The 22,288-nt window shown below is 46.9% G+C and overlaps 1 protein-coding gene across 1 annotated transcript in view; it reads right to left on the minus strand.

Annotated features, from left to right (window-relative positions):
* SLC7A6 (solute carrier family 7 member 6) overlaps nucleotides 1–22,288 on the minus strand; it is a 374,495-nt gene that overhangs the window by 222,949 nt on the left and 129,258 nt on the right. The gene's annotated exons all lie outside the window — the stretch shown is intronic.

Below are 22,288 nucleotides of genomic sequence, written 5' to 3' on the forward strand. Positions count from 1 at the left end.
GCTGCATATACTTTTTACTTTAAAATTGGCAGGTGTCACTAGAAAGATTGATTGTACCTCTGAGAACATCTTATGCATTGAGTGGATCAGGCCAAATTCTCCGCTAACTCTGATAGTTAACCACTACAATGCCCCTACAAGGGATAGAAACTGTTCACATTTGAGGTCCCTATTTTTGTTTTTATCAACATATAAGTCAAAGCAACATGCTTCATTCGTTATCCTGTTAATGGGAGATTTTAATGTTCACCCATGTGGCTGGGGCTGTTTGGCCAAAGAGGTACTAGGCCCCCCGGGAGCTGTCAGTACTCACTTCGAGCACACTGCACAGGGAGCGGACTTGGAAGATCTACTTGCAAATCTAAATTTATATGAGGCTGAAGGGTCATGGGGAGATGAGAGGGCACCGACCTTTGTAGGCAGGGATGCCAGTACAATTATCAATTATATTTTCATTACTCCCGGGCTAATCGATATGGTGGTATCCTATGATGTTTGTACTTCCCCTTTCAGTGACCATAATCCCGTAGTCTTGACCATGGACATGGGTGCCAACATTTTCTCCCAGGTTGAGCGTCTGGGGGACAGTGCTGATAACCTAGTCCCTAGTGGGCAGGGCCGCAGATTAAATTGGGCAAAGGTTGTCCCGGATAGCTTTATGGATAACCTCCTACAAATCAGACAAGCTGACATCTCAATTTGCATCGATAGTACATCCGAAGGCACTGCCATTATTAGTTCTTTTACTTCTATATGCACGCAAATCAGCCATGACCTGACGACCACAAAGAAACGAGCGGATTCATCTAGCCCTAGATGGTTTGACAGGGAGTGCTCCAAAAAACAATGTTCTCCTTCAGGCTCTTAAACAGCAGCCAAGAGACAGGGAGTTGGTGGGCCGGCTTAGAAAAGAATATAGACAGGATATCGAGACACGAAAAAAACAATAAAAAGCGAGGCCTGGGACAATTTAACAACGGTTAGTGTACTGAGAGACAGTTCCCAATTCTGGATGATTTTAAATCACCCTTATTTTGCTACCTCTAATAACACCGTTTTGGATTGTGTGATTCCCGAGGATGCCTGGGTGAATCACTTCAGTAAAATATATAATAGTGAAGATGGGCTAGCCATACTCCGTCCCCAACAGCCTTTGGCCGAAGCATCTCCTCTGTCTTTTTCTGAATTTGAGGTCACCAGGGCAATTGATGAAATGACCAAACATAAGGCCCCTGGCCCAGATGGTGTCCCTGCAGATTTATACAGCTCCCAGTCGCCATTATGGGCCAAAATTCTTACAAACGTTTTTAATTCAACTGTTAATGAGGGATTCCCAAAAACCTGGTCCACCTCAACCATTATCCCTATATTTAAGAAGGGCTCCAGATCTGACCCGGCCTGTTACAGGCCAATCTCGTTAATTGATTCTGCGGTAAAGATTCTTGGCAGATTCATCTTACATAGATTAGGCGATATTATCAAGGAAAAGGGGGTGCTCTCTGACCTGCAATATGGTTTCAGAGAAAAACGGGGTACAATAGAGCAGTGTTTGAACCTTCACATGCTGGCCACTCCTGTTTACCCTTTATATTAACTCCCTAGATAAAGCCTTGGAGGGGTCCACACCTGATATTCCCTATGTGGGGAGGTCTGCAGTACCTGTACTCCTCTACGCGGACGGCGCGGTGCTCTTAGCCCGCACAGGGGTGGGGCTACAGAGGCTTCTCGACGCATTTGGCCACTTCATGTCTTCGTTAGATCTTTTGGTCAATAACAAAAAATCACATATCATGCTGGCAGGGAAGCGACCGAGGCCAAAAAAGTTGAAAACTTTTAGTTGTTGCGAAGAGCGGATTTCGAGGGTACAAGTGTTTACCTACTTTGGAGTGATATTCGAAGAGAAGGGCTCGTGGACCCCACAGGTGGATGCGAAATCTCTAGCTGTCACTAGATCCACCTCCGCACTTTTGAGCTTTGCGAAGCGTCTTGGGTCTCGACCGATGGAGGCATTATTGAAGGTTTATAAAACCAAATGCTTATCTATAGCCTCCTATGGAGCCCCACTGTGGGGTTACTCTCATTGCGGTAAACTACAGATAGTAGAAAATCACTTTCTCAGGTCTTTATTGGGTGTTCCACAATCTACACCAGTCCTATCATTACACACTGAGTTAGGGTTGGGATATATCATTGACCTGCTTCAACTAGCACCCCTAGTATGTTGGACCAAAATTTGGCTAAACAAGGACATTACACTAAACCATGCTATTCTTAGGGATTGCATGTCCTTGGATAATGCCTCAAAGATTCCGTGGCTGGAATACGTAAAGGGGGAGTTGGGCAGACTTGGCAGGCCTGACCTCTTTAGTCATCCAAATACCATACTTAGGGATGACCTGAAATGCATCAAAGAAAACTTTATGAGGAGGGCAACCCAAACACGGGAGGATAAAGAATTAATTAAACCCAGAGCTAGAGCTAACTTCCTCCTCTTAACCACGCCCCAAATGTAACCCTATTTAAAAATCGTGAGCAGACCATTCCGCCGTCATTTGCTCATTAGATTTAGGTTCAATATAATCCAATATTCCCTGGGTGATTTCCCTGTGTGGGGTGTTCATGACGAGTCTATCCAGTGTAACTGCGACAATTTTTCTAAGCAGACCCTCATGCATTTTGTTATGTTTTGTAGCCACTACAAAGAGAGTAGAATGAGGTTTTTGGCACCCATTTTAAGAGATGTAGGTTTTGTCCAGGTACGCCCTGCTTTACTCTACTTGCAGTTATTAGGTAGTACTAGGACAATCCTCGGGGTTGCTAGCTTCCTGGTCGCAGCCATGCGTACGAGGACCAGGATGCTATCCCCGAGGCAACTGGAAGGGTGACCCCACTAGTTTGTATTTGCTGCTACTATTTTAAACTATATTTAATCTTTTTATATTGTGTATGAATTATATTGGTGTGAATTTTTATACCTACATACATTGGACACTGTTACAGATTCTGACCCTTGAATGTCTTTTAACTTTATGAACTTTGTCACATTGCTTTTAATTTTTAAATTTGCTGCTCTGTTGCTTTTATGATTTATGATTTAAGCTTGTTTTGACTTGACTTGGCTTTGATCTCTTCCTTCGCCAAAGAAATCCGGAGTGTGTTGAATGCTTTGGTGTTGCAATTCTCGTTGTCGAGCCAGACGATTGCGTTGAGTTTTCTTGAACGAAAATATTTACAGGCGTCGCTGTCTTCCTCTTTTTGCTCCGGTGAGAGGCACAAGTTACAAACTTGATGTAGGTGGATGTGAGGGTACTTGGTGCGGCACAAAGGACAGAGTTTGAACTGAGTTTGTTTCATCAGCAGAAGGGTAGACTGGTGCGGCTAGGCCAGAGGAACGCCCAATGTTTCTGACCGAAAATAGAATGTTTCTCAAGTGATTAGATATCCAGTGAAGAGGGATGCTTGTACGATAACAATACCGTAGAGGGTAGAGTGGATTGCACACCAATGAGAACCAGAAGAACGGTTTAGAACCGGAGCGCAACAATACACGTCCAAACCCGATGGCGGAAACAAACAATCTAACACCCATGTGCACTATCACCGAAAGGCGGAGTCACCTTACCTCGTGACTGGAAAGACTTCTTCGAAGAAAAACTACTTGCAAACATCCGGACCCAAAACTAGATCGGAATATGCAAAGCATGTTTAATTACACTGCACATGCCTCGAACCCTAAGATTTTAACGGTCTGGAAACCATAGAAAGTCTGAAATGGCATACAAATATTCTTTTACTGAGCCCAAAGCAATGCCAGGGATAAACAAAAAAGAGAGTACAAACGATGTAGACGTACACCAAGTCACAAACTTATTCTATCTAAAGGCGTAAACAGTTTGGTGGACGAGGGGCTGGCTGCCAGAATTACAACACCCACTTCAGGAGAGAGATCAAGCACCCTCAACTGTCTGTGCTGTGCTGAATGTCAACAGATAGAGATGGAGAGTGGACAGGTTTCGGTGCAGCACCTTGCCCTGTTGCTGCAGCAGGAGATCCAACAGAAGAGACCGCATGACTGGAGGGCAGATACTCATGCTCAGGAGTTCAGGATATCATACTCTCCATACCCAGATCTTACACCACTTCCGGATGGAGACACCATTCGTGATCTGTTAGGCATAAAAGGCTGAGTCTGTCCACTGTGGCGTTCAGAGAGCCTACTAGATGTTGAACCACCAGGTAAATGCTCTGACGTTCCAGCTATGTCCAGAGATGCAGGGCCTTTTGACAAAGGGTCCATGACACCACCCTGCCCTGTTTGTGCAGTACCACATAGCAGTGGTGTTGTCTGTAAACACCTGCCCTAGCCTTCCCTTGATAGGAGGGTAGAAAGGCTTTGGAACATGTCAGAGAGATTCCCCTGATGTTCCATCTACTAGAACTTCAGGCCCCACTGCAGAGCCCGCATACGCCAACGGGCATGTGTCACAAGCAGGTTGCAGGAGGCCATGAGGCCCAGTAGCCCTGACTCAGTCTCGCGGAAATCCAGGATAGAGGCAGAAACATCAGCATCAAAGCCTGAATGAACAAGTTACTTACCCTCGATAACAATGTATCTGCAAGAGACATACATTAGTTATAGATTCCTTACCTTAGAATTACCTGCATGCGTCAGACTGGATCCAGAGAATTTTTTTCGGAGCAGTACCCCTGCGCGTCGGTAGGTGGCATTGGTCAACTCCGCGTTCATCATGGTCGCCGAGATGACATTGCGGAGTCTACGCAGATGCGCCCCTGCGCTTACATCAGTTCTGACACGACTTTCCACGCCAGAAGCGCAGAGCCATGCAAGTCACTGACCACTGGTGCACAAAACTAGGGCCTGTAAGGGAGGTCAGTTTGTAGAATGGGGAGGATGGGAGGGGCACTAAGGAATCTATAACTAATGTATGTCTCTTACAGATACATCTTTACCAAAGGTAAGTAACTTGTTCATCTCAAAGAGACCATTCGTTATAGATTCCTTACCTTAGAATAGATACCCCAGCAATACCAACACCGGAGGTGGGTCTACGAACTAAGTTCACACCAGGAAGTCCTGGAGAACAGAACTGCCGAAAAAGCAGTCTTTCCAGACTTGGCTGTCCAGGCATATAAAAAGGAGAGGAAAGAGTGCCCTTAACTAATAATTAAGGCCCACTAGGGGTCCTGTCTAGCAAATAAATGCAGTGCCAAACTCACCCAGACCAGAAGCAAATCAAACTGTCCAAAGCCAACTCATTATAAAACAAACGTATTTTTTTATTTTTTCATTTTTTTAGTATATAAATATATGATCTTTAGTCACAAGAGACATGATAACAAAAATATCACAACATACATATGACTGTTCAAAAGGCGATTATAACATTCAATTTTAAACACCCATTTGTTCCACGATACATTCAAAGAAAAATCTCATATGTCTCCATGCAATCAGAAATTATTTAATACATTCATGAATTCCCACACATACTCATGCATTCAACATTCATCATCAACATAACATATAACAATTGCCAGATATTCAATGATGCACTCGGTCCTGAAAGAGTCACCCCAGAACAACCGGGGGACTCGAAGAAAAGGTTTCAGGACCAACTTTGGGCGCCAACGCGCGTTTCGGTGCTCGGCCAGTATACAGGCCACACCTTCATCAGGGCACACAGCATAAACGAACAAACAGGTGCACAACCGCAAGCAAATTGCAATAAATAAAATTTCATTTAGACAAGTCTATATAAGGTTTAACACATTTCATTTCTACATACAGTAAATCTCAAATAACAGGCTATGGCAACATAATCCTGTCAAACTTCTGAAAGTCTTAACGTGAACTTGGCATCGCACAAGGTAATCCCATTTATAAATTATCTATACCTATAACCCGTAGTAAGCACGTGCAAATAGGTAAAAACATTTTAACTATATACACATAAAGACATCCTCAATGCAGAAATAACATCAAAACATCGTCACTTTTCATTCGAAGGCAAACCGGACCGCCCCACTACTCAGTGCAGACAGGTTCTAGGAGTTAGAATATTCAATAGACCCCAGAAAGGAAAAAGCGTATAGTTACTGAATTCAATAAGGATATACCCTAAAGGAAACAAGCATTTACAATGCAACGGTTTCGCCTTTGGAAAAGTTAAAGCTATTGGCATTGTAAATGACAACATTTTTATTTATGTGTTGGCTTTGACAACATAAATAAATGGCATTGTCATTTACAAAGCCAATAGCCTAATCTCTCGCAAATGCGACACCTATTGCATTTGCACCCATACACACACACAAAACCAGCCACCCCATATGCACCGGTGTGCTCTCCCTGCTGACTGAATACAGACACATTCCACCTCACCAGTCCGCAAAAATGAACGTCAAAAATAAGCATTTTTTCACTTTTTTTAGTTTAAAGAGTTATTTAGTTTTATTTGCTGAATCCAGCGCAGACATGCATGACCCTCTTGGTCGCTAGAGTTTTGGGGAGGGACGGGAGCAGTGGGGGTGGTATAATCGTGCGGTGGAGGCAAGCTCAAATTAACAGTTGCATACAGTTATATACACAATTATAACATGTTTGACCAGAATCTTATCGTGACAAGCCTTGTGAATTGTATTACTCCTGTGACATCCATCTAAAAACCAGAGGTGCAAACTACTGTGTGAAGAGATTCGACAGATGAAACAGTATTGGATACTGAGATTGGGTCAGCCAATCAGAACGCTTAATGCACTGTCACTGTTGTTTCCTAGCATCTTATAGTTTCAGAAACATTAGGTAGACAGCGGGGGTAGGTATGTTTTTTCTGGCTGCGTTAGGCAGGTGTGAATAGGGGCATGAGTTGTAATAGCCTTATTACCAAATGGTGACACGGTGTTACCAACAGTTAATAGCCCTATTCCTCAGAGGATTTTAACAGCTGTTAATGCCCTAAGAAGCAGGCAGTAACACCTACTTATAATAGAGAGTGAGCACTATCTGATAACAGATCTTTATCCATTCTTCCTCTCAATATTTTCTCCACTACTATTTTATTTCATAACCCAAGGCCCCTTCTTGGAAGTGTATGCCTACACACTCTGGCATTCTAGTGCTTAGAAACCGACTCCCCAGACAGATTATCACTTTCTTTGTAGAGATGGATGGCCTTCAGCTTTGTAAACATCGTCCCGAGACGCGGATTTGATAAAAGAAAGCACCCCAAGGCTTGTAAAAAGCTTGCAAGAGTTGAGCAACTTCTTTGCCAACTTAATCACATGGGCAACAAAGCGTTGTGCAGTACAACCGGAAATGAAACTTAACATAGTAAGGAAGCCTCATACGCCCTGAGTGCGATGCCCAGGGGAGGACCCTGGCAAACAGGTTTATCGAGAGAAACAAGCATTGGAAATGCAATAGGTCTCGGATTTATTTGAGTTAGAGCTAATGGCATTGTAAATGGCAATGTCTTTTAGCCATGTGTTTTGGAGTGTATGCATGTGGTGTGTAGTGGAATTATGTGGGTTGGATTGGAATTGTTAGTTTGTGTGTGTGTGTGTGTGTGATTGTGTTTTTGTGGTTGTGTGTGTGTGATTGTGTGTGTGGTAGTGTGTGTGGTTGTGTGTGAGCCTCTTGCATTTTCGTTACTTGCACCTCAGCCCATGGCATTCGGTCCTACGTTGCGGCTCGGATTGGCCCCGCTTGGGGAATGCTTTATAATAGTGCGGCCAACAAGTAGTCATTTTGTAATAAAATACAACAATAATATTTTACTTATTTGTCCCTCGTAACAAAAAGTCTTACTCTCTATATTTCCATTAGGGAAAGATATCGCATGCACTTTTTGTCCTATGACCAATATCCCACACAATGTTACATTGAGACCAAAATTGAGGAAAAACTCAGACAGATTACGGCTCTTGGCCCAGGCCTTCCAATGCCATATATACACATATATATATATATATACACACATATCTGGCCCATCAGAGTATCTTATCCTCTGTAGATGTTTGTTCTTTCACTGTCCTCTTCCACTGGTCACAGATAGTCGAGCTTTGCCTTTATCCTAGGGTTTATCCTTCATTACTGACATACCTGTCTGTCCATCTACCTACCTATGCCTCTGATTCAGCGACCTGTCTACACATTTATCAATATCTATCCGCGGAGCCTGGGAAGGACAGGATGGAGGAAAGAGGATCTCCAGGCACCTAGACCCAGGGGGCAAGTAGCCTTGAGGAAATGTAACCTTAGAGAGAATAACACCGGTTGGGCAGGAAAACAAGGGGCATAGAAACACAGGGACATGGGACAGAGGGAGCAGCGGGTTGTAACCCAGAGTAGGAGTGTTTTGGAAAAAACAGATACAACAACTTGAGAAAAAAAAAGAAGATAACGCATAAAAACAGGCAGGCCTGTGCCAAGTACAGGGAGAGGGGGTCTCAATAAACGTTACTACTTGCATATTGAGGGGGTCGTGCAGGTATTTAGAATACAGTGCAAAAGGGACACTTTGAGCCAGCCTGGAACTGCGACTATAACTCATGTTTTGTGCGCCAGAGAATGTACAAAAGTAGTCGAAATATTTAACAAAGTAACGAGGAAGGTTGACTTAGCCTCGGTCATTCACGTACACCGAACCTAACCTTGCCAGAAAGAACCCGCTTCTGCTGTGTGACCCTGAGAAGTCAGGTGAACCCTCGACTCTGCAAATGCTGTATTAATTTGCAAAATGGAGCCCACCTCTTAATTAATAGGCTCCCCCTTCGAATAATTACCCTTCGACACATCAAGGCTATCGCGTGTTCTCCAATTAACAACTTGATTAATATTATTAGTGAAACTATAATTAATACACGTACAATACAAGCCGGAAAGCACGTAAAAATGTAATCAAGTGAAGGAAAGAAAAAAGAATCCCCGAGGATGGCACATGGCATCCGACAAGGCAGCCAGGCCCTGGGAGGGGGGGGGAGGAGGGGATAACTACGGAAATAAAAAGATTCTGAATGTAAGCATAAGGTGCAGGCTTTAGATGTGAATGAGAGACAGTGTTTCCACCCAGAACACGGAAGGCAGTAGGCACTGCATGCGGATAAGTTCCTTGATGAAGCGTGATGCGACCCCAGCCTGAAAAGCAGCAGGCACTTTCTGTGCACTTATAATGGTTGCATATATACTCGGACAGCCGGGTAGGAAGACAAAGAAGGGACAGCCAGGGAGGAAGACAAAGAAGGGACAGCCAGGGAGGAAGACAAAAAAGGGACAGCCAGGGAGGAAGACAAAAAAGGGACAGCCAGGGAGGAAGACAAAGAAGGGACAGCCAGGTAAGAAGGGACAGACAGATAGGAAGACAAAGAAGGGACAGCCAGGGAGGAGGGTTAAGGTTCTTCTGGTAAAATAAACGATTTGTACCCTTTTCAGCAGGGAGGGCACTGAATGCGGACGGGGTCTAATCCGGAGGAGGGGGGGGGGCTTGCTTGAAAAACACCCCATTTTATCAACATCTGAGCACCAGAGGTGTAACAACGCGCCCCACCACCCACCCCGCAGTGGGGGGGGGATGAGCTCCAGGGGGGTCCCTCAGCAATACTGGTAGGAGGTGGGCCGGAAGGTGGGGGGAGGGCTCCATGTAATTTGCAGGGGTGCGAGGGGGGGATTCAAGTTTCACTACCCCACTGCCCAGCACCCAGACTGCCAGCAGTATGGGGGCTTCAGGGCGCTAGGCACAGATTGGTGCCAGCGGAGCTTAGCTCACTGAGCTATCGGGCTGGCCTTCCAAGAGGTCAATGGGGAGCAGAAAACGCCCCCCCCCCTGTAGAGACAAATTCAGTGCAAATGGGAGAGCAGCCGCCACCACCGAGGGGGCAGCATAGGGGGGGGGGCCCTGTGGATTCAACAAGACACAGGGGCGTTGAAAGATGAAATACCGAAATCATGAAAGAAGTGCTGCAGCCATGTCTTAAGATCCCAGGACCACAGGACCCCACCCACACCCAGGAATCCACCAGCACAGGAAGAAGGGGAGGGAGGGGGGGAGGTGGCGGCAACGACCACAGAGGGGTTTTACACTCACCCAGGATGATGGTCCTAGGCACAACTCCAGGGCAATTTAACATCCAAGGACATCGCTTCCGCCAACTTGTAAAATATTACCACTGTGGTTAAAACCTCAAAGCGCCCACGGACGGACCGACAGACCGCTGACAGGCCCTGGTCGAACCAAAGAACCCAGGGAGAGGGTGTGTGCTCACCACAGGGGCAGAGAGCACAGACCAGGGACTGGCACAGAACCACTGCCCCAGAGGCGGGAATCTAGGTGCTGCCTGTGAGCGCTGTGGCAGCCCGAAGCCTGGCTCTGGCTCGGCTCGAGGTGCTGTTGGAACCCACCAGGAGCCGAGCTTTCATGTGGCTTCTGTTACGTCAGAACTGCCGACTGCGTAATTTCAAGTCCCGGCGTCCGCTCTACACCTGTGATCTTGGGCAGATCACTCAATCTCCCCGCGCTTGTGAACAATAACACTTCCGAAATGTAACCGGTGCTCGTGAAAAGCGCTCCGGTGCCTTCTAGTGGAGTTCCCGCTACATAAAAAATGTACAAATAGGTAAAAACACATTCTTATTATGAGGAAACCTTACCTGATCGCTAGGCTCCAGCATTAAGTGATTTGCGCAGATTGACGAGATGTTGTGAAACGTCGAGAGTGAGACTGCTATCCCCTGCCCTCCGCCATCACGAAGTTGCACCAGTCTCTGCCCAGTCAGATTAGTTCGACCCCTGGAATCGCGCGGAGGTGGGGGCCGAGGGGGGTGTTTTAAAATAAAATAATAGGAACAAGGAAAGAGCCGGGTGAGGGCTGGATATGTTTAAAAAAAGAGGGATGTGACATAGGAAGCAAAGGACGAGCTGGAGTATGGGCAGGAGAAGCAACACGGAGAATGAAGAAAAGCCGAGAGAGACGGGGGATTGGGGGAAGCAACACAGATCAAAGCCCGTGAATCTTAGCTCGGCTTTGATAGTGAAACGTTCAGTTTATTTACAAGTGGCGCGGCATTGAAAGCAGCCAGGTGGAGGGGAGCGGGAAAGGTACGGACAGCGGGAGGGGGGTGCGGGAATGGGCACAAAGACAACAGGAGGGGGCGGGGGCGGGAACGAACACACGGAGAGCGAGAGGGGGGGCAGGGGCTGGAACGGGCACACGGAGAGCGGGAGGGGGGGCAGGGGATGGCCTCGCAGCTGCGTTGTTTGCTTTTGCATCGCCCATCCTGTACTTCCACAACTTTGACAATGCCGTGCCAATCTTCAGGATTTAAAAATATGCTCCTGTACTATCGGCCACCCGCTGGTTCACAGTGTAACCCCCATTTCTCCACCCAAGCGCAGGAGGCACGCTTCGGTGCCACAGTGCAACAGAATCCCATAATATTCGGCTCGGGACACGTTGGGGCAAGCCGTAGAAACAACGTGTCTGAGCACGGGTCTTTTATCAGGAAGCGCTTTCCTTTTCAGAGGGGCACTGGTAACGGAGCTCTATTAAAGTAGCTCTACAGAGGTCCCGGTTCTGAACAAGGATTTACAAGCGGTGCGGGAACGAACACACGGAGAGCGGGAGGGGGGGGGCAGGGGCAGGAACGAACACACGGAGAGCGGATGGGGTGGGCGGGAACGGGCACACGGAGAGCGGGAGGGGGGGGGGCAGGGGCGGGAACGAACACACAGAGAGCGGGAGGGGAGGGGGCAGGGGCGGAAACGGGCATGCTGCTTACCTGATCAGCGGCCTCAGTGCACAGCCCACCCCTGCAAAAGACACGGTGGAAATAAAGAGAAAACATGAGGAAACCCAAAAAAAAAAATGCACACACCCACCGCCGCGATGACGATTGGAAGGGGTGGAGAGGGATAAAATCACGGGAACGCCCACGAATCTGGTCCGGCCATGACGGACAGATCTCTGTTCCAATGGCTAGCCTCCATTTATGGAGCTAGCCAATGGAACAGAGGGTGGATTCAAGTCCCCCATACTGAAAAACTAAAGATTTCTCCTGGGGGCGAAGCTAGGAGCTCCGTGCCCCAGGCGAAACCTAAAAAGGAACTTCTTCACCAGTTAGGCCCGGAGCCCATCTCAGGAGCAGCGTACCAGGAAGGGATAAGCAGCAAAGAGCGATTTCCCAAGGAATGAATTACTAGTGTAGATCAAGATACGATGACAACCCAGATTTGCTTGCTTGCACAGAATCAAATACCTAAAATAGGGGAATAACAAAATATAAGAGCCAACCCTAGGTATTGCCGCAAGGATTCGCTCAGAAAAGAGTTGCACCGAGACTAGATCGTTAAGATACTTACCATGTGCGAAAAATATAAATAGACGTCAACTAGAAATGGAGTCTAGTAAGCCATACACCAAGTGCGAAACAAGGTCCAGAACGTCCAGGATCGAAATATGGGGGAATGCGAGTCTTTACATCCGGAGACGAAGTTCAGTTAGAATCTAGTAGCAAAAAAAAAATACATTTCAGCAAAGTTTCGTTTCAAATCAGCGAGTGATGGCGCAAGTTGATAAAACCGCCACTAAACACGGTACTCTCGAGTTAAATCACATTCGAGACACGGGCTATTACCTGTGTAGCTCGAAGCTCTTACAATCCAAATGGCACACGGGTAAGTCGTAAAGTATTCAAGAACCTATTAATCAAGATAAACAGAAAACGCAATAGAATAGACAATTAGAGGCTCCGATTTTTAATCCTGTATAAGTTTTTCTATCTAGGTACAGTCAGGCACGGGGTGACGATCGCATTGTCAAAATTAAAATATACCCCGCTCGAAGTTTTTAACTAGAACCTAAAATAAACTAAACGAAACGTTTCGGTCTCTCCTATTAAAGGGGACCCGGTTCTGCGCCCAATCATCAAATTAAGCACAAAGAAGGGGGCTCGATCCCTAGGTCACAGCACTTATAACGGGATCGCTGTCCTAAACGAAATAGCGTGGAACACTCACAAAGTGCTAGCGTCACCAAACAGTTTCACGCCATAAGCGCTTAATGCAACTCAGCAGCATGCCTACCTCACATGGGAATAGATTCTCCAAGGATCTTCTAACCGTCGCCGCAGCGGTCGGAAACAAGACGTCGGCAATCTATTTAAACCTCACGCGGGTCCCATACAAAGAGTAAACAGGGATCCAATCGGAAAGAAGAATATATGAAACAGATCAGGACCGCAATGCCTCTCAGGGCACCAAAACGCACCGTCCATTGCCATTTCCATTTCCATTCCTGAAACGATTAAATAGAAGAACCATGTGTTAGGAGTGGGTCAACCATCGTCGCAAAGGCAGCAAAACTATAGTTTAAAAAGGTAGCGATCAGACAATAGATTTGCACCCTTTTTAAAACAGCAAAACCAGAGAAAAGGGTGTCAGGAGCCTGGTAGCCTATAAGCACGAGTAGAGTGAGAGGCCCCACAGATAGAAAAATCGGGGTTTCCTACTACTATCCTGCAAGGACATGGCAAGGTGCTCAAGGGTCTATAAAGACATGAAGCTTACATCAGAATTCTCATATTATCGCATTTTCCCAAGGGCATATTTCGTTCAAACCCTTGTTGACAGCATTGAGCAAAAAAATCCAAAAGACTTCTCTTTTCTTTCTCAAATTGGTAGGTTCCTTACCCGGTACTGCCCGTATCTTTTCCAGGATAGTCCATTTTACATCAGCTTCCTTATGCCTTTTGTCCAGCCAGTGTTGAACTAAAGGGGCTCCAATATTGGCATTTCGGATGTTACCCTTGTGTTCCCCAATTCTAACACGGCATTCACGGCCAGTTGCACCAACATATGGTTGGCCACAAGGGCACAAGATGCATATATAATGTTTCACTCAGTCTGATCGTGCAATTTTCAATCTGCAGGTGATCTCCCACAATCGCATGGGGACACGCTTGACAGGTTCCACAGCGGCGGTTTCCAACAACAGGAGGCAATCCCATGACTCCACTTTGTTGTAGAGATTTTGGTGTCTTAACTGTCCCCCGTACCAGGTTCTTGTTTCTGCGAAACGCAAACAACGGTTTGGGGATAACCGTTTCCATACCTCTTATATTCCGGAGATACCAAAGGGAGTTGATGGTTTGTCTCACCTTGTGGTTTATCATCGAATGTTTCGTGATACACACCAATCTCTCTTGGGTAGCGGTTGCTCGATTTTGAATCATAGAGTCTCTGTTAAAATATCTTGCCCGCTTGAAAGAATCGCGTATTAATTGATGAGGGTATCCACGCTGAGCCAACTTGATCTTTAGCAAATCAGCCCGATAAAGAAATTCACTCATTTCCGAACAGTTCCTTCGCAATTGAAGAAATTGGCTGAACGGAATACCATCTCTTTGGCATCGGGGATGGTAACTCCCATACTGAAGAAGCGTATTTTTGGCCGTGGGTTTGATGTATAGAGATACAATCAATTCGCTGTTGGAGTGCTTCACCCACACATCAAGGAATTCCACCAGGATGTTGCTCGAATTAGCAGTAAACCTCAAATTGGGGTCTGCTGAATTAATCCATAGGGTGAATTCGTGGAGCGAGGCCTGGTCACCGCTCCAGATGAAAAAAATATCATCGATGAAACGGGATCAGGCTCGGATGTTCTCGAAAAAAGGGGCCATTTCGTTGTAAATGTTTCGTTCTTCAAAGTTGCCCATGTAGAGGCATGCAACGCTTGGGGCACAAGATGCCCCCATGCTGACGCCATGGACCTGGTGAAAAAATTCCCCATTCAATTCGAAGTAGTTCTCCAAAAGAACTATTTTCAGACATTCAATAATGAACGGGGCATTGGGGAGATCACTCTGAGTGGACAGAATTTCTTCCAGGACCTGTATCTCTCCGTCTTGCAGGATGTTAGTGTACAGCGATTCCAGGTCCATAGTGACTAGCAGTTCCTTTTCACAGTCGAAGGGTATCTTTTACACCTTCGCTATAAAGTCACTGGTGTCTTTGACAAAAGATTGTAGCCGACTCACCAGAGGTTTTAAAAACTGGTCGGTGTATTTAGAAAGAGGCTCTGTGGCTGCGCCTATGGTGGATACAATTGGTCGCATCAGAGGATCTAAGACATCCTTGTGTGTTTTCGGTAAGCCGTTGATAATCGGCATCCGAGTATGCGTGGGGGTAAGATATTCTGCTTCCTTCGTACATATATATCCTTTGGCCACTGCATTGGTCACCAACGTAAGAATCCGTTGTTTGAGGGATTCTTCCGGACGTCTGGTCACACGTTTGTAGTGTCTACTCGATGACAATAGAGTGGTCATTTTTTCGACATAGGTGGGGGTGTTGAAAACAACAATCCCCCCACCCTTGTCACAGGGTTTGATCGTAAGGTTCTTGTCGTCCCGTAGGGTTCTAATTGCTAGATTTTCCCCAGCCAACAGATTGTAATCGGGCTTAGGGACAAAGTTCGTAATCTTTTCAATTTTCTTACAGACAGCCTTCTCGAAAATTCCCACCTTTGGCCCCAAAGTATCCAGACTGGGGGTAAAATTAGAAGGAGGTTTTAAACCGGATAGATTATCCGAACCGTCAGGAGACGGTCTAGAGAGGAAGAATTTTTCAGGCGTATTTTTCTGAAGAAAGAATGAAGGTCCCTAGTAAATTCAAAACGATCAAAACCAATAGAGGGTACAAAGGAGAGGTCCCTCGACAAAAGGGTAATAGCATCAGAAGGGATGGTAGTGTCCGACAAATTGAAGACAGGGATGTTGCTCATGTTCACCAATGTTGTGTGTTTCGTGTTTGGATGTATCTCTGCGGACGTCCCTGGCCCTGGTGAAAAGCCCTCACCTGAGGTGCCCGATTTTTGGGCCGATAGTTCCCCCTGCGGTTCCCTAAAAAATGATCCTGTCCCGTGGGTCTATCAAAAGCCTCTTGGCGGGGCTGATAATTGGGATTATAGTTGGGATCAAAATTCGATGCCCCTTCTCTATCGGAGTCAGTGGTATCCGAGAATGTAGTCACTCTTCGGTTACCCCAACACTGTGGACCTTGATTTCGATCAGCCCCTTCTGTCGTGGAATAAAACTGGAGCGACAGATAGGGATATGCCCGTTCTTGAGAAAAAAGCCTCACATCTTTTCTGAATTTCTCAGTTTTTCGTTTAAGTAGGTATTCAGAAAAAGAGTCTAATTCCAGGCTGATTTCTTCCAATTTTTTCTTACCCAATTCAACTGAGTTGTCCTTCTTCAGCTTTTCTTCTAATTCCTCTATCTCTTTAGATAAGATGGACAGAACTTCTCGGGCCGTTTCATTGATTAACATCATTTAGTCCCTAGAACATCTATTGGAGATGAGGGCCCATCTCGCCAAAAACTGCCTAATCTCAACAAAAAGGCCAGGGATGTTTCTAACTCTTATGCCAATAGGTATAGTCCCAGCCTTTAGTTAATCTAACATGAATTTAGCATGGGCCTCAGTTCTAATCGACTTCTTTTTAAGATTAAGAAGTTTGTTCCATTCACCCTCAATCCCTTTGGATAGGGTGAATTGTTGGTCTCCTCCATCAGATGCTCCAATCATACGAGCGAAATCCTTGTCGGAAAAACCAAAGGTTTTAATACTCTCCATTACAGAGACCAAGGAATGTCTACAAGGGATTGAAAAAAAGGGAATTTCACCACTAGAAGCCTTACTCGGATAGTAGATAGTTCGGATCTGAAAGAATGAAATAGTGAACACCCGTTAATAACTACATAAAACAATCAATATAAATAAGTACGTAAAACACAAAACAAAACTAAGTAAAAATAGATACCCAAATTCACATATACGGGTTCAGAAACACACCCACGAAACACCCCACAGCACAGGGCTGGGAAATAAGATCAATAAACAAGGAGGGGCCCCCTGAAAAAAGCTGATGTAGAGCAAACTGGCAGGGGAATAAAGACTTATAAAAAGGAGAGGAAATAGTGCCCTTAACTAATAATTAAGGCCCACTAGGGGTCCTGTCTAGCAAGAAAATGCAGTGCCAAACTCACCCAGACCAGAAGCAAATCAAACTGTCCAAAGCCAACTCATTATAAAACAAACTTAGTTTTTTATTTTTTCATTTTTTTAGCATATAAATATATGATCTTTAGTAGCAAGAGACATGATAACAAAAATATCACAACATACATATGACAGTTCAAAAGGCGGTTATGACATTCAATTTTAAACACCCATTCGTTCCACCATACATTCAAAGAAAAAACTCGCATCTCTCCATGCAATCATAAATTATTTAATACATCCATGAATACCCACACATACTCATACATTCAACATTCATCATCAACATAACATATAACAATTGCCAGATATTCAATGATGCACTAGGTCCCGAAAGAGTCTGTCTGGCTGTCCAGGCAGTAATGGTTAGTAAACGTGTGCAGGGATGCCCACGTGGCTCCTTGGCAGATGTCAACCAGCCAAACTCCACGTCTCAAAGCAGTAATAGCTGCTTTCGCCCTGGTAAAGTGGGTGCACAGTCCTACTGAAGGTTCCAGTTTAGCCAAAGAATAACAGATCTTAATGCATAAGACGACCTATCGAGAGATGGTACATTTGTGCACTGCCCGACCTTTCTTGGTACCCACATAACCCATGTAGAGTTGATCCTCCACCTGGAAGTCTTTAGTGCGGTCAAGGTAGAAAGACAGCGTACGTTTTGGGTCGAGACGGTGGAGTCTCACCTCCTCTTTGGAAGGGTGTGGAGGCAGGAGGAAGGTGGGCAATGCAATGGTCTGGCCTTTGTGAAAAGAGGTAACCACTTTAGGCAGAAAACAGGACCTAGTACGAAGGACTACTTTGTCCGGATGGACAGCAACAAAGGGAGGTCTGGAAGATAAGGCTTGAAGCTCACTCACCCTACGAGCAGCGGTGATGGCAAGCAAGAAAGCAGTCTTCAAAGTAAGGAGACAGAGAGGACAATTAGGTAGTGGCTCAAAGGGAGCACACGTAAGAAAAATGATGACAAGATTCAAGTCCCACTGAGGGATTACAGAAGGAGAAGGAGGAAAGAGATGAGTAATGCCTTTCAGAAATCTGTTAACAATAGGGGACTTGAAAAGAAAAGGCTGATCAGGAAGGTAAAGAAAGGCCGAAAGGTAGCCTTTAAGAGTTCCCATAGCAGAGCCCTGCTGGGCAAAAGAAAGAATGAAGATGAGAACCGCTGAAAGAGGGGCAGAAAGGGGATCCACTGCCTATGCTGTGCACCATGCCACAAATTTGTTCCATCTACAGGCGTATACCGTTTTAGTGGAAGGATGCCTGGCTGCCAAGATGACATTACAGACTTCGGGAGGAAGGTCGAAAGCTGTCAACTGTCGCCGCTCAATCTCCACTCAAGGAGGTGAAGGCTGGTACGGTGCGGGTGGAGGACCGTCTCCTGCTGCTGCCACAGAAAATCCTCTCGAAGAGGCAGTCTGATCGGAGGATCAATGGCCATGGTCAAGAGCTTGGGGTACCAGACTCTTCGTGCCCTGTCCGGAACCATATGAATTACTTGGGCCCGGTCGTGCTTAATCTTCTTCAGCACCCTGGGTAGAAGTGGTACATGAAGAAAGCCGTACAGGAGGCTGCAATTCCACTTGCGACAAAAGACGTCGCTGAGCGAGTGGCGTCTTGGAAACTCCAACGCGCAGAACTGTTGCCATTGCGAGTTCTCTTCGGTGGCAAATAAATCAAACCAAGGCTCTCCCCACTGCTGAAAGAGACCTTGCACCACCTCAGAGTGAAGACGTCATTTGTGATCCATCATGCACCGGCGGCTGAGTTCACCCGCCCTGGCATTCAGGAAACTGCCAGGTGTTGAACCGCCAGGGATATGCCCTGATGTTCAAGCCATGTCCAAAGGCGAAGAGCCTCTTGACATAGGGTCTACGAGCCCACCCCGCCCTGTTTGTTACAGTACCACATGGCGGTTGTGTTGTTCGTGAACACCTGTACTACTCTTCCTTTGACAGAGGTGAGGAATGCATTCAGAGCGAGACGAATCGCCCAGAGCTCCTGAAGGTTGATGTGAGTCCGGACTCCGCCAGAGACCAGAGGCCACAGATCTCCGCCTCCCCCATGTGGCCGCCCCATCCCAGAAGTGATGCATCCGTCACTACTACGTGCTCCAGTTGGGGTAGAGAGATTAATCTGCTGCTGACCCAATCACGGTTCGTGAGCCACCACTGCAACTGTCTCGCAGGGCCCTCCAAGATCAGGACGTGGTCGGACAGGTTGCCCTGATGGTGTGCCCACTGAAACTTCAGGTCCCACTGCAGAGCCCGCATCCACCACCTGGCGTGATGCACCAGTAGGATGCAGGAGGCCATCAGCCCCAGGAGCCGCAGCGTCAACCTGACTGAGGCGCGAGATTAGGCTGTTAGATCGAAATCAGAGCCTGAATATCCCGAACCCGACGCTCGGGAGGATAAACCCGAAACTGCGCCGAGTCCATAACCGCTCCGATTAAGAGGAGCTTCTAAGAGGGGAACAAGTGTGACTTCGGCTTTGATGGAGAACCCCAGCAGGTGCAGGAGGTTGGTCGTAGTCTGTAGGTGAGAGAAGACTGTCTAGGGCGAGCCCGCCTTCAACAACCAGTCGTCGAGATAGGGGAAGACTGGAACCCCTGATCTGCGCAGATGAGCTGCGACCACCGTCATCACTTTCGTGAACACCCGGGGGGCACTGGTAAGGCTGAAGAGGAGCACGGTAAACTGAAAGTGCTCGTGGCCTACCATGAACCGCAGGTAGGGCCGGTGGGCCGGCAGGACGGGGATGTATAAATATGCGTCCTGCAATTTCAACGCTACCATCCAGTCTCCAGGGTCTAGGGCAGCTAAGACCTGAGCCAACGTCAGCATCTTGAACTTCTCCTTCCGTAGGAAGCCGTTGACGTCCCGGAGGACCAAGATAGGGCGCAGGCCTCCTTTTCCTTTCTTGGGAACCAGAAAGTAGTGGGAATAGCAACCACGTCCAACTTCTGGCCCAGGAACGTGCTTGACAGCCCCCTTGGCCAAGAGGGCCGTAACTTCCTCCTGCAGAAGCTGCAAGTGATCCCCTGACATGCGGTGGTACTGCAGTGGCATGTCTGGAGGGGTCTTCTCGAAGGGAAGGGAGTAGCCCCTTCGGACGATTTGCAGCGCCCACCTGTCCGACGTGATGGTACGCCAGTGGAGGAGGTGATGGCAGACCCTGCCCCCCCACTGGTGTCGTATGGGTCTGAAAGCTCGGACTAGGAAGGCTTTGAGGCGACGCCTGCGGCTCCGGCGGAGCCGCACAGGCGGTGTCGCCCCAACCCACAGCCGCGTCACGTGACCGGCGTGGGGAGTCAGAAAAGCGATGCGCCTCTTCGACTCACCGAAGGACTTGGAGCCCGACGAGTGGTGATGGCTCGACGAGCGATGACAGCGGATCCGCGACCGGTCCCTCGACTTCCTCTTCGACCGGGACCTAGAGTGACGTAGAGCCGACTGCCGGACCTCGAGTAGCTTACGGGGCCGCTCCCGTCTAGCCTTCGACGTAAAAGCCCGACAGTCGGGGCACGACTGGTAGTCGTGGTCATCCCTGAGGCAGTAGAGACACCGACGGTGGGGGTCGGTCACCGACATTAGGCGGTAACAGGCGTCGCACGGCTTGAAGCCAGGCATCCCTACAGCACCGGGAGTCGAAAACGACTTGAAAAAAGAGATCCAAAATAGATAAAAAAAATTGTAAAAAAATGACAGAGTACTGCTCTTCCAGGATCTGCCCTAGCTGGCGCGGAAAACAGAAGAACTGACGTCAGCGCGAGCGGGTGGCGTCTAAGTACTCCGACAACGTCATCCCGGCGATCACGACGCTGACGACAGACGCGGAGCCGCAGCCAACGCCTACCGACGCGCAGGGGTACTGCTGACGAAAACTTTCCGGATCCAGTCTGTCGCCTGGGGATATTCTAAGGTAAGAAATCTAACACTAACCTGTTTCTTTCAGATCCATCTCTTAGTCAATCAACTACAGATCTGATGCCAACACTCTTGTAAGAAAACGTTTACATTTTTTGGGAAAACTATGAATTTAACACCCAAATTAAAATACACAAGTGCAAGCCAAAACCTTCAGCACACTGGTACTTTAAAGACCTTATTGACAAATGATCAATCCACAGACAGGAAAGAACATGGAAAAAAAAAACAAATCTCCAGATGACCTCACAATACTGAAGTCGCTATGTACAATACGTTGGCAGATCATCACACCAGCCAAAGTATTATACCAACTCCATCAACGAAGCCACAAAGAGAAGCAACACTTTTGAAGACTCAATCCCCTGCCACACTCACCTATCCCTCACTCCATGGAAAAATGCAATGTCATCAAAATCCTTCATTCAGTGAAAAATTGAGAAGATCCAATAGCACATCAATAACACCAACCCTGCTACATGTCTTGTGCCCACCCCTTGCTATAGAGTCCCGCAATGGTCAGCATTCAAAGCTCTATCCCTCACAGATCTAGCCGACATTCTCAACTCACTCAAAGTCACTTCTTATGAATAGATCTTTCTCTTGCCCTTCATCAAAGCTCTCCATGGGGTCTTTCTCTCAACCTTACTCACCATCGTCAAAGCCTCCCTCACTCAAGGCATTATCCCAGAAACTCAAAACAAGCAAGATCCTTCCACTCCCAAAGAAACCTACACTAGACCCAAATGACCATACAAACTACAGGGAATACATTCATCAACCATTCACAGCAAGATCATTAAAAAAAAGCTGTCCTTGTTCAACTCCACGATCATAACGCTAATTATCTCCTGCATCACTACCAGCCTGGCTTTAGTTCATGCTGCAGCCTGGACATCGTTTCCTTACACATCGCAAATATTGCCCTCCAAGCCCCTATATGAGGATGGCACTTGCCTCCTGATACTGCTGGATCTCTGAGCTGCCTTCGACACAATCAACCATCCCACCCTCATACGAACCATGAGTCCTGATTGTGATACAACAGCAATTTCCCTCTATAGCTCTACTCCTACAGTTCCAACTGACACCAGTTTGTTCACATAGACTCCTCCAGATACCAAAAGATCCACATCATTTGTGGAGTTTACCAGGGTTCCATACTGTTTCCTGTTATTGTTAACATTAATATGGAGCCGCTTGATGCCCTACTCCCAGATAACTGCATCAAGACTCACCAAAATGTTGATGTTACACAACTCTACTTAAGTCTCCCATGCACCA

This window comes from Lissotriton vulgaris, chromosome 12 (genome assembly GCF_964263255.1).
Source record: "Lissotriton vulgaris chromosome 12, aLisVul1.2, whole genome shotgun sequence".
NCBI lineage: Eukaryota > Metazoa > Chordata > Amphibia > Caudata > Salamandridae > Lissotriton > Lissotriton vulgaris.